Source organism: Panthera pardus, unplaced genomic scaffold (genome assembly GCF_024362965.1).
Source record: "Panthera pardus isolate Hobbes unplaced genomic scaffold, ASM2436296v1 HiC_scaffold_27, whole genome shotgun sequence".
In the NCBI taxonomy this organism is placed as follows: domain Eukaryota; kingdom Metazoa; phylum Chordata; class Mammalia; order Carnivora; family Felidae; genus Panthera; species Panthera pardus.
Window position 1 is genome coordinate 30,051,978 of NW_026526843.1, and position 10,508 is coordinate 30,062,485.

General features: G+C 52.6%; 1 protein-coding gene across 1 annotated transcript in view; it reads left to right on the top strand.

Moving 5' to 3' along the window:
• Positions 1 to 5,156: 5,156 nt before the first annotated feature.
• Positions 5,157 to 10,508, top strand: part of LOC109250775 (A-kinase anchor protein 17B) — a 26,158-nt gene continuing 20,806 nt past the window's right edge. The window contains exons 1-2 of the mRNA XM_053892111.1: positions 5,157 to 5,474; positions 9,010 to 9,075. The gene's annotated coding sequence lies outside the window, so the exon portion shown is untranslated. The remainder of the gene's footprint in view (positions 5,475 to 9,009; positions 9,076 to 10,508) is intronic.

Sequence of the window (10,508 nt, forward strand, 5' to 3'; positions counted from 1 at the left end):
GGGGCGCAGTCGGGTTAAGCGTCCGACTTTGACTTCGGCTCAGGTCATGATCTCATGGTTTGTGGGTTCGAGCCTCACGCCGGGCTCTGTGCTGACAGCGCAGAGACTGGAGCCTGTTTCGGCTTCTGTGTCTCCCTCTCTCGCTGCCCTTCCGCTGCTCAGGCTCTCTCTCCTTCTCTCTCTTAAAAATAAACAAACATTGGGGCACCTGGGTGGCTCAGTCGGTTGAGCGGCCGACTTCGGCTCAGGTCATGATCTTGCGGTCCGTGAGTTCGAGCCCCGTGTCGGGCTCTGTGCTGACAGCTCAGAGCCTGGAGCCTGTTTCAGATTCTGTGTCTCGCTCTCTCTGACCCTCCCCCGTTCATGCTCTGTCTCTCTCTGTCTCAAAAATAAATAAACATTAAAAAAAAATAAACAAACATTAAAAAAAAATTTTTTTTAAAGCCTTCCGAAACCCTTTAAAACCAATGAACAAATCCTTGTAAGAACTCACTGAGGTAGGTTAGTGTGACTTCTTTTGACTTTTGAGCCATTTACTGAAAAAATGATTAGGTGGCTGTAATGGAAAACTGATTCTACTGTAATTAAACATGTGTTTAAACACTCCAAACAGAGCAGACTATTAAGGAGGCTTATGACCTCAGGAATTAGCTTTCGGTTTCTTACGCAACCAGTTTAAAGATCACCGCTTCTCACCTGGCATCTTAAATTCCTTTTATATTAGGCATAAAGCCTGTCTTTGCTTAGTGAGATTAAGCAAATACGGGGTCATTAGATCAGCTGCATCTCAGTGCTGTCAGCAAATGAATGGGGGGGAGGAGCAGTGTGGCATCCGCGACTTGCATAAATTATTAGAGTGCATCCCTTTGCCTGTTCGCTTTCCTTCCAAAAGGCCCCCTTTAGCCTGTGGCTTCTTATCCGCCCTTTTGTTATATGGAGTACGCAGGGGGCGCACAACAGGCTTATGGAATTTATTGTGGTAATTTTTATCTGAATATCACACAGTTTGCCCAAGCAGACTTTTTTTTTAGTATGAAATTTATTGGCACCTTGGTTTCCCTACAACACCCAGTGCTCCTCCCAACAGGTGCCCTCCTCGATGCCCATCACCCGCTTTCCCCGCCCTCCCACCCCCCCATCAACCCTCGAATTGTTCTCAGTTTTTAAGAGTCTCTTATGGTTTGCCTCCCTCCCTCTCTAACTTTTTTTTTTCCCCTTCCGCTCCCAAGCAGACTTTACTTAAGTTTTGCATAGACGGTTCTTTAATCATTAAGGGCAGATGGGTTGGAATTTTTAATTCAAAATTCGAATGGAAGCGCCTGCATCATGGACCTGAGGCTTAGGTTAAGTTTGGAGTTCTGGGCTTCTGGTCTGTCCTCTCTCAGGTTTTCCTCCTTCTAGTGTTCACTGCTCTCACGCTGGAGCATGCGCGTCCTTTCCAAAAGGTACCTCTGGTCCAAAATTATTTCCTGCCACCGTGAAAATGCCCGGGGCCCCAGTGTCCTGATCGCAGCCAGCAGGATGGGGGAGATGAGAGACCGAGCTGAAAGAAACCTTGCAAAGCATCTCACTTGATTTTAGTGATGGGGAAACTGAGACCTAGGGTGCCGGGTCGGTCACTTGCCCAAGGTTAACAGCAGAGCTGAAATTTGAATACCCCGAGGAATGATTTAACGTAGATGAGTAGATGAGTCTTCGCTTCCTCCCCTGTAGAATGGAAAATGAGGTATTTACTCAGGTCTGAGTATCAAATATGAGAAAGTAAGTGAAACCACTCTGAAAACTGCAAATTGGGATAGGCACCTTAAAAAGTTTTTTTTTCTATTGAGCTATGCTGTCTTCCTTATGCTAAATGTTAATCACTAACACATACTGGCATGTGGCTCTTCCGAGTGGGATTTGCATTTTGAAATTTTTTTTTTTTTTAATTTTTTGAGAGAAAGCGCATGCGTGGGAGCAGGGGAGAGGGGCAGAGAGAGAGAGAGAGAGAGGGAGAAATAGAGTCTTAAGCAGGCTCCATGCCGAGTGTGGGGCTCTATCCCACCACCCTGGGATCAGGACGCAGGCCGAAATCAACAGCTGGACTTTCAACCAGCTGAGCCACCCAGGTGCCCAGGTTTTATTTGCATTTTGAAAGAGAAGATCCTGAGGACACGTCTAATCCTAGAGGGGGAAAAAAATGGACAGAGAAGCATTCTGGGTGCCCCTCAAATCCCTTAGTCGTGCAGAGCCAATATTTGAACAGTAAGAACACAGCCTGCTTTCAGAGGCCAAGGAGCTGAGGACTTTGTAAAGAACCTGAAAAACTGCCCACATAGTAGTTTCTAGCATCTAGGGTGAAATTTGATTAAATTAACTTAAAAGTCCCTTCTAACACTGAAGTTCTGTAATTACATGATTCCAATGGCTTCTTTTTGATAACATACAGTCAGTCCTGTTCATGTCCTTTCTCTTCAGATCCAGAAACATTCATGCCTATGGTATGTTACAAATTGCTATCTTGATCTAATTGTTCATCTAAGTTTTTGAGATATAATTGACATATAACATTGTGTAACTTTAAAGTGTACAATGTGTTGGATTGATTTATTCTGATGTTTTTTATTTTTATTTTTTTAAAGTTTTTATTTATTTATTTTGAGAGAGACAGAGGCAGTGCGGGTGGGGTACGGGCAGAGAGAGAGAGGGAGAGAGAGAACCCCAAGCGGGCTCCACGATGTCAGTACAGAGCCCGCCATGGGGCTCAGACTCACAAAACTGAGAGATCATGACCTGAGTCAAAACCAAGAGTCGGACACTCAACCGACTGAGCCACCCAGGGGCCCCCCTGGTCTTTTAAAAAAATGTTTGTTTATTTTGAGAGAAAGAGAGTGTGTGTGCACACATGTGGGGAAGGGGCAGAGAGAGAAACCCAAGCAGACTCTTCTCTGTCAGGCAGAGCCTGACTCTGGGCTTGAACCCACGAACTGTGAGCTCATGACTTGAGGTTTAATCAAGAGTTCGACACTCAACTGACTGAGCCACCAAGGCTCCTCTGATTTATCCTGATCTTAAAAAAGAAAAATAAAAGACAAAAAGAATTCAACACACACAATAAGCACATACTCTCTCAAATACAGAATATTTTAATCTTACGTTGTTTTTTTTTTTTTTCCAAGTTAAGGTGAAGGAAATGAAAGAAAAGGGCCGTAACCTCTGGCCTTGGAAATGCCAACCTTAATGGACTGAGTTTGAATATTATTCGCTGATACTCCACAAGGAAGAAAATCCCAATGTCAGTTGCCTGGATGAATCTGGAGTCCAATCATTACTAATAGCTGCCTGATGTCTATGTGGCAATGTGAATGGAAGTAGAATCATTATACTGGAAGCACCTGATGAAGGGATCGAATCAAATATTTAGAAATCACGTTGTTATACCCCCTCCCCCATACTTGACACACGCAGGTGCTCAGGATATGTGTTCAATGAATGAATAAAATACATCAATGTGTTGTAGGTCAGGATTAGGAGGGTAGGGGACAGGTTATTCCAGACTTTGTATCAGAGGCATAGAAGTGTCGGGAGACCATGGCTCATTTGAGAAACAGAAGGAAGTTCAGTGGATCTGAAGTATAGAGTGCTCTGTGGTGCAGGTGAGACAGACGCTGGGCAGGTGAGGCCAGATCACCGAGGGTTTCACATGTTATTTGGGGGTTTGGGATCTTATCCTGGAATTGAAGGTGGAGGGGAGGGGGTTGGAAAAGGAGTAGGAAAGGATCTGAAGCTGGGGTGGGCTTTTAGGTCAGGTGGGGTAACAGGATTATCTTCGTGTTTTAGAGACGACTGTGGCTTCTGGTGTCAAATGGATGAGGAGAGGAGCATTGGGAGGCCACCGGGAGGGGACAAGCCTAGAGGTAAGGTGTCTTGTGGGGAGGCAGTTGTGCACACAGGATGAGGGCCTGAGCTTGGCGGTGGTAGCAAGACAGATGGAGAGATGTTAAGTATCGAATGAGCCAGTGAAGAGGTCCTGAGAGAAAAGAGTGAAATTAGCACTCCCCTCTCACCCCCAGCAAAACCCAATGACATTTACCAGCTAATCAAGTAGAAAACAGAGCCTTGTGATAGCAGCAGCAGTGAGAAATAGCCCAGGGGTTAGTTGACAGTAAATCTAATATTCGTTGGTTGTGATATAGCCGTCAAGAAAGCAAATGCCATCTTAGGGAGCTCTGAGTAGAAAAATCTAGTGTCTAGACAAGGGATGTGACTGTCCTGGTCTGCTCTGTACAGAAGGGTCTGTGCCCTGGGGTTGGGGGGTGGGGGGGGGGAGAGAGACTCGGTTTCCCACCTTCCACTTGGGAAAGCTATAAAGGAATTGGCGTAAACTCGAAGGAGAGACTTGAACTCCGTTCTTTGGAACAACAGAGCCTGGAAGAACTGTGGGGCCGGATTTGCCTTCAAATTGTTGGACCCCCGTGGGAAGAGGGGCCAAGCTGCCTTTGTGTGGTTTCAAGGGGGTAGAAGTTACCAGGGGGCCGGTTTCACTCAGTCTCACGCGACCCAAGTGGCGGTCCGTGGTGCCAGTGAGTGCTTGTCACTGGAAGTTGTCCAGCCTGGAGGGCAGAGCCCCTGTACGTGGGACAAACAACAACAAAACACAAGCAAGACACACAGCAATGCGGGGATAGAGTCAGCGGATGACCTTCGAGGTTCTTGCTGACCCTGTGATGTGTGAGTTGTGGCCAGGCCGGTGTACATTTCGCAGCGGCCCTGCTCAGGGATGAAATGGACAACGGTACCTCTCTCATTAGCTTTTTAAGTATTCACTTATTCAGAATAGGTCGCGTGGGGGTCGGCAGACCAGGTGAGTTGCAGCCTTGAAATCACTGAACTTGGCGCGGGGGGATTGGGGGGTTGGGGGGGGGAGCCCGGGCGAAGCCTCTCAATCGTCAGGAGCAACCGCGCAGTGGGATCAACTTTGGCTGCAGCTCCGCCGCACGAGAGGGGCGGGGTTAACTTGAACGAGTCCTCAGGAGAAGGCGATTGGCCCCGGGGGATTCGAAGGGGCGGGACTAGCCCAACGTTGCCATTGGTCCTGAGGGCGAGTTGGATCGCAGCCAGGGGGCGGAGCCGGCGAGGGCCCTCAATTGGCTAGGCGAGAGCCCACCAAGCGGAGGGAGAGAGCCGGCGGACGGACGGGCGGGTGGGCGAGCCCGCTGCCGGGAGCCGGGATCCCGGAGTCGGGAAGCAGCCGCGGCGAGCTCGCCAGGGCCGCAGCGGGGCGAGGGGGCGCACGGGGCGTTGGCATCGGGGCGCGCGCGTGCGTCGCCGGCTTGGACGCGGCCATTCAACAGCTGGCCTCGCGGGCCACAGTCGCAGAGAGCGATCGAGAGCGTTGGCGGTTGCGACTGCGGCGGCCGGGAAGAGGCGGCGGCGGCGGTCCCGTTACCTCAGCGGAGACCCGAGCGGAGGCGCAGCGGCCCCTCAGGCTCCGGGTAAATGCCCTCCGCGGCTCTCGCTGACAGACAGCCACGTCCCGCTGCGTCTCTCGGAGGGGGGGGCCCGCCGGCCGCCCCGGCCTAGGCGAGGGGGGGGACGGGGTGGGGTGGGGGGGGGAAGCTCTGGTACCGCGCCGACCGGGCCACGAAGGACCCTCGGTGGAGATTGGGGAGGGGAGGCGCGGGAGGCCCGGGCCGCCCCACCTGCCCCCACAGAGTCGGGCTTTCCAGAGATGCGCCTGGGCTCTTCCCCTGGTCCTCTCCCTTCTCCCTGGACCGCGCCGCGCCTCCGCCGGGGCCCCGGCGCCGCACTAGGGGGCGCTCAGGGGCCCCCTCAGGCCGCTGCTCCGGCAGAGGTCACTCGAGGCGCTCTCCCGGGGTACGCCGGCGGCGGCTTCCCGCTTCTGGGAACCGAAGGTGCCCTCTTCTGTTCGAGGCGGGGGCCGGGGCCGCCCCCACCCTTGCCCCCGCTGCCGCCCCCGCCCCCGTCCAGTTAACGGGGCCCCGCGGGTGACCGGGTCCCTTTGGCTTCAGGGACTTGTCAAGAGTGTCGCTTGAGGTGTTCCGGGGCGGCGGGTGGGATAATCCCTTCCCCTGTCTGACTGGGAGAGCCGGACTCCCTCCCAGGGCCCGAAGCACCGGGTCCCGAGCTGGGAACGGGGGGCGGGGGGGGGGCGGGGGGGGGCAGGGGGACAGGGAAGGGGGGGCGGGGGGCAGGGGGCGGGGCGAGGGGAAGAAGCGGGGTGGGGAGGCCGAAGGTGTGGGAGAAACTGCCGTCCCCGAACTCGGGGCGGGGCGGGGGGGGGGTGGGGAGACGGGGTAGCCTCGGCCCTGGGGACCCTCGGCTTTGCGTGTGGCGTCCTGCCCTTTTTGCCGATTTTTCGGAAGGCGGCCGTTCCCGGAGCACTTTTGATAGCGGCCGACCCTGAGGCGCGGCTCCCAGCGCCGGGGCGGGTCGCCTTGGGGGCCTTTTCGGTTTCTCGGGGTCTTTTCTCGTTTGAGGGTAAAGGTGTCGAGGGTCGCGCCCATTTGGGGCCGTTTGCCCGCCTGCCTCTGAGGTAACTTTCAAAGTTCGTGCCGTTGACCTAGCGTGAACTTGGGCGGCGCGGCTGGGGCGTTCATGCTGAGGAGATTCCCGCCTTGGGCTAATCTAGTTGGGATCCCCCAAGTTCTGGTTTTTCGGGTGCCTTTCTTTTTTTTAAAGCTATTTATTTATTTATTTATTTATTTATTTGAGAGAGAGAGAGAGAGAGAGAGAGAGAGAGAGAGAGAGAACAAGTGGGGGAGGGGCAGAGAGAGACGGGACAGAATCTGAAGGACGTTTCAGGCTCCGAGCTGTCAGCACAGAGCCCAAAGGGGGGTGGGGGTGGGGTGGGGGAGGATGGGGGTCGGGGGAAGGTGGGGGGCTGGGGCTCGAACCGACAAACCGTGAGATCATGACCTGAGCCTAAGTCCGAGGCTTAACCGACTGAGCTACCCAGGCGCCCCTAAACCCACCCACTTTAAAGTGAAGCCCCTGTGCCCACCCACGTTATTTTTTTTAATGTTTATTTATTTTGGGGGGGCGGGTAGGGGCAGACGGGGGGGCAGAGGATCCGAAGCGGGCTCTGTGCTGACAGCAGAGAGCCCGATGTGGGGCTCGAACCCACAAACCGTGAGATCATGACCTGAGCCCAAGTCGGACGCTTAAGCGAGCGAGCCACCCAGGCGCCCCCTTTTGGTTGCTTTTTAAAGAATATGGCATTCCAGGAGTCACATTTTTCTGTGCCCTGCTTTTTTGGGCGGGGGGGCGGGGGGGGTCTCTCAAAGCACGGAGTCACTGGAGGCATGGAGTAAATTGCATGAAGGGGTTTTTTACCCCGACTCCTGTTAAGCGCAGAGAAAAGTGACAAGTGGAATAAGCCTGCTGGCCCCGGTGCCCAGGGAATCCCAGCTAGCATACATATCAGAGAATGAATGGCACTGATTTGAGGGGGAGTAACACTGGGGGGAGGGGGTCTGCAGAGGCCATCTTAGCTCCTGTCGTGAGTCATGGGCTTTCCATGAGTCAAGGGCTGTCCCTGGGTCAGCCTTAGATGGGTGTGCTTCAGCCTGCACGATATTTTAAAAAGCCATTGAATTAGGGGTCAACAGTGAAAAAACCAAAGATCTTGGGGCACCTGGCTGGCTCAGTCGGTGGGGCATGTGACTCTTGATCTCGGGGTTGTGAGTTCGAGCCCCACGTTGTGGGTAGAGATTACTTAAAAAGAAAGGTGGCACTAGAGGGTATGATGCTAAGGGAAATCAGTCAGTCAGAGAAAGAGAAATATCATGGGATTTCACTCAGATGTGGAATTTAAGAAACAAAACAGATGAACATAGGGGAAAGGAAGGAAAAATAAGATAAAAACAGAGGGAAGCAAACCATAAGAGACTCTTAAATACAGAGAACAAGCTGAGGGTTGCTGGTGGGGAGGTGGGGGGGTATGGGCTAAATGGGGGATGGGCATCAAGGAGGGCACCTGTTGGGGTGAGCACTGGGTGTTACAGTAAGTGACGAATCACTAAATTCCACTCCCAAAAGCATTATGACACTATATGTTAACTAGCTTGGATTTAAGTAAAATTTAAAAATTTTTAAAAAGATAAAAACTGAACGATTTCAATAAAAGTCAGGATTTCCAGTTTCTCTTGAAACACCAGAAGGCTTGGTCTGCATCTCGCCTGCGGAAGGCAGATGCTAACTGCTTTAGCGGGGGTCTGAGTGTTGCACATCCCCCCAGTCCTGGGACCTACCGGACCACTGACCCAGACCACCGCTTGAGGGAGACAAGCCCCCACTCGGGAAGATTCTAATTCGGGATTAGCTTCTTGTCCTACTGTGTAGTTAGAGAATTGCTGGACACGCAGCAGAGCTGACTCTGTGAAAGGCGAATAAACGTGCCACACGGGGATGTCGTGGGTGTCACCGGGGACGGTCTGATGGTCAGACTCTGAGCCCTATCCAGAGGTGGTAACCTCTCTTCTGGGCTGGGGTTTTGAATCCCGCTGTGCTAGGGACCCAAAGAGGCATTTGGGCTGGCCTTGCCGTTCTCCTTCATCCTTCAAAAAAAAAAAAAAAAAAAAAAACCCATTAATTGAGAAGTCCCCGAAGACACTCCATGTGTTCTGGATGAATAGGTGCGAGCCATTTCTGCCTTGCCATTTGGGGTGGAGCGTTCTCCCTTGGGTCGGTCTGTCCGGGCGCCGCAGGACGTCTAGCCCCCCTGACTCCCAGATTGCCACGTGGCAGCAGTGCCCTTCCCTGTGCCAGCCCCTGTGACAACTACAACCGGCTGTTCCTACGCGTGTGCCAACACTCTTGAAGGGAGCAGTTACCGGGACGTTCAAAACCCCCTGGATGCGGATCCCCAGGAATTCGAACACTCATTTCAAGCGAAAGGCTGTTCGAACCCCTTCTGCTTCTCGGTGACCCAGAAATATCCTCTGCTTCACCACTCACCGTTTTCTCCTCGGCTTCCAGCTAATCGTCTTCATTCCTTTTTTTCTCTAGACTCCGACCTTCGAGGGCGACTTCTTGCCGTAGCCCCCAAAGTGTCTCAAACGGAATCGTCACTTGGTAGGTACACTTGGTTGATCTCGACGACATTCGCTCACTGATAGCTCTGAGGGCCTGAAGGGGCACACGGGCCTGCTTTTCAGCATCTCACTGTTCCTCTTTAGGTTTTCCTAGGTTAAGGTTTAGCACTCTGAAGTTCCCGCGACGTGCCAGGCACCATTCTAGGCCCTGAAGATAAACTGGTGACCCAGACAGAGGCCGGTGCCTGCCCTCGTGGAACTTCCAGACTAGGGGTGGGGGCGGGGCAGATAAAAACCATGTCAACCAACGCACATGATAATCGAGCATTTCAGTGTCACGCTGAAAATAAGATGGGGTGCTATGCTTCAGCATGACAGGGGGCGGGGGCGGGGGGCCGTGCTCTTTAAGATAGTGTTCTGGGAAGGCTTCTCTGAGGAGGTGGCATTTGAGCCAAATGTGAGAAATGAGAAGAAGCCAGCCGTGAGAAAATGTTAGGGGAGAGAGCACTTCAGCCAGAGGGAACCGCAAGTGCAAAGGCCCTGGGGAGTGAACGTGGAACTGTGAGGAACGGTAAGAAGGCTGGATGGAAAGAGAACAAGGGCAGTAGGGGAGAAGGGGCACACAGTGTGTTGAGCCGGGTGGGCAGGGGCCGGGTTTTGAGGGTAAGCAGTTTGAATTTTGTTCAGAGCATGATGAAAAGTCACTGGAGGGTTTTAAACAGAGTGGCACAATCCGACTTGAGGTTTAAAAAAAAAAATCGTTTTGACCGGCACTTAGCATAGACTCTATGGGCAAGGACGACAAGGAGAGACTGGTTGGGAGGCTGTGGCAGTCATCCAGGTTCCAGATGGCGCTGGCTTGGACCCGGGGAGCAGCAGCGGTGATGGAGGTGGCCTTGGAACGTGGTAAAGGTGGGCTCAGAAGGACTTGCTGAAGGGTTGAATGTGAGGGGGAGGGAGGGGCAGGTCCTGGTTTTGAGCCTGAGCTCCTGGGAGGTGGGTGGCTGTGTTTAGGATGATGGGAATCGCTGGGTGGGGTGGGGGGTCAGTTTTGAGGTGGGGGGCAGTCGGGGGGGGCATGGAAATGAAGAGATCTGTTGCACTTGTTAGCTGGGGATGCGAACGAAACCTTCAGCTTGGAGACGTTGAATAGGCTGTTGAACGTCAGTGTAAGCTGGGGCCAACCTTTACTTTTTATTTAATTTAAGAAAAATGAGATGCGAATTCAAGCCACTTCAAGTTGCCGTTACCTACCAATAAAGGTAGCAGAAATAAAAATGGTAACGATCCAGTGTCCGCAAGCCTCCAAGGGACCCAGGCACGTTAATACGGCTACGGTCGTGATAAATTGTCGTAATCCTTCACAAGAACAATTTGCCAATCTGTCATGAGCCCTATAAGCTCACTCCTGCCCCTTGACGTTGGGAACACATTTTGAGGAAATAATTTGTTAAAAAATGTGTACAAAGATAG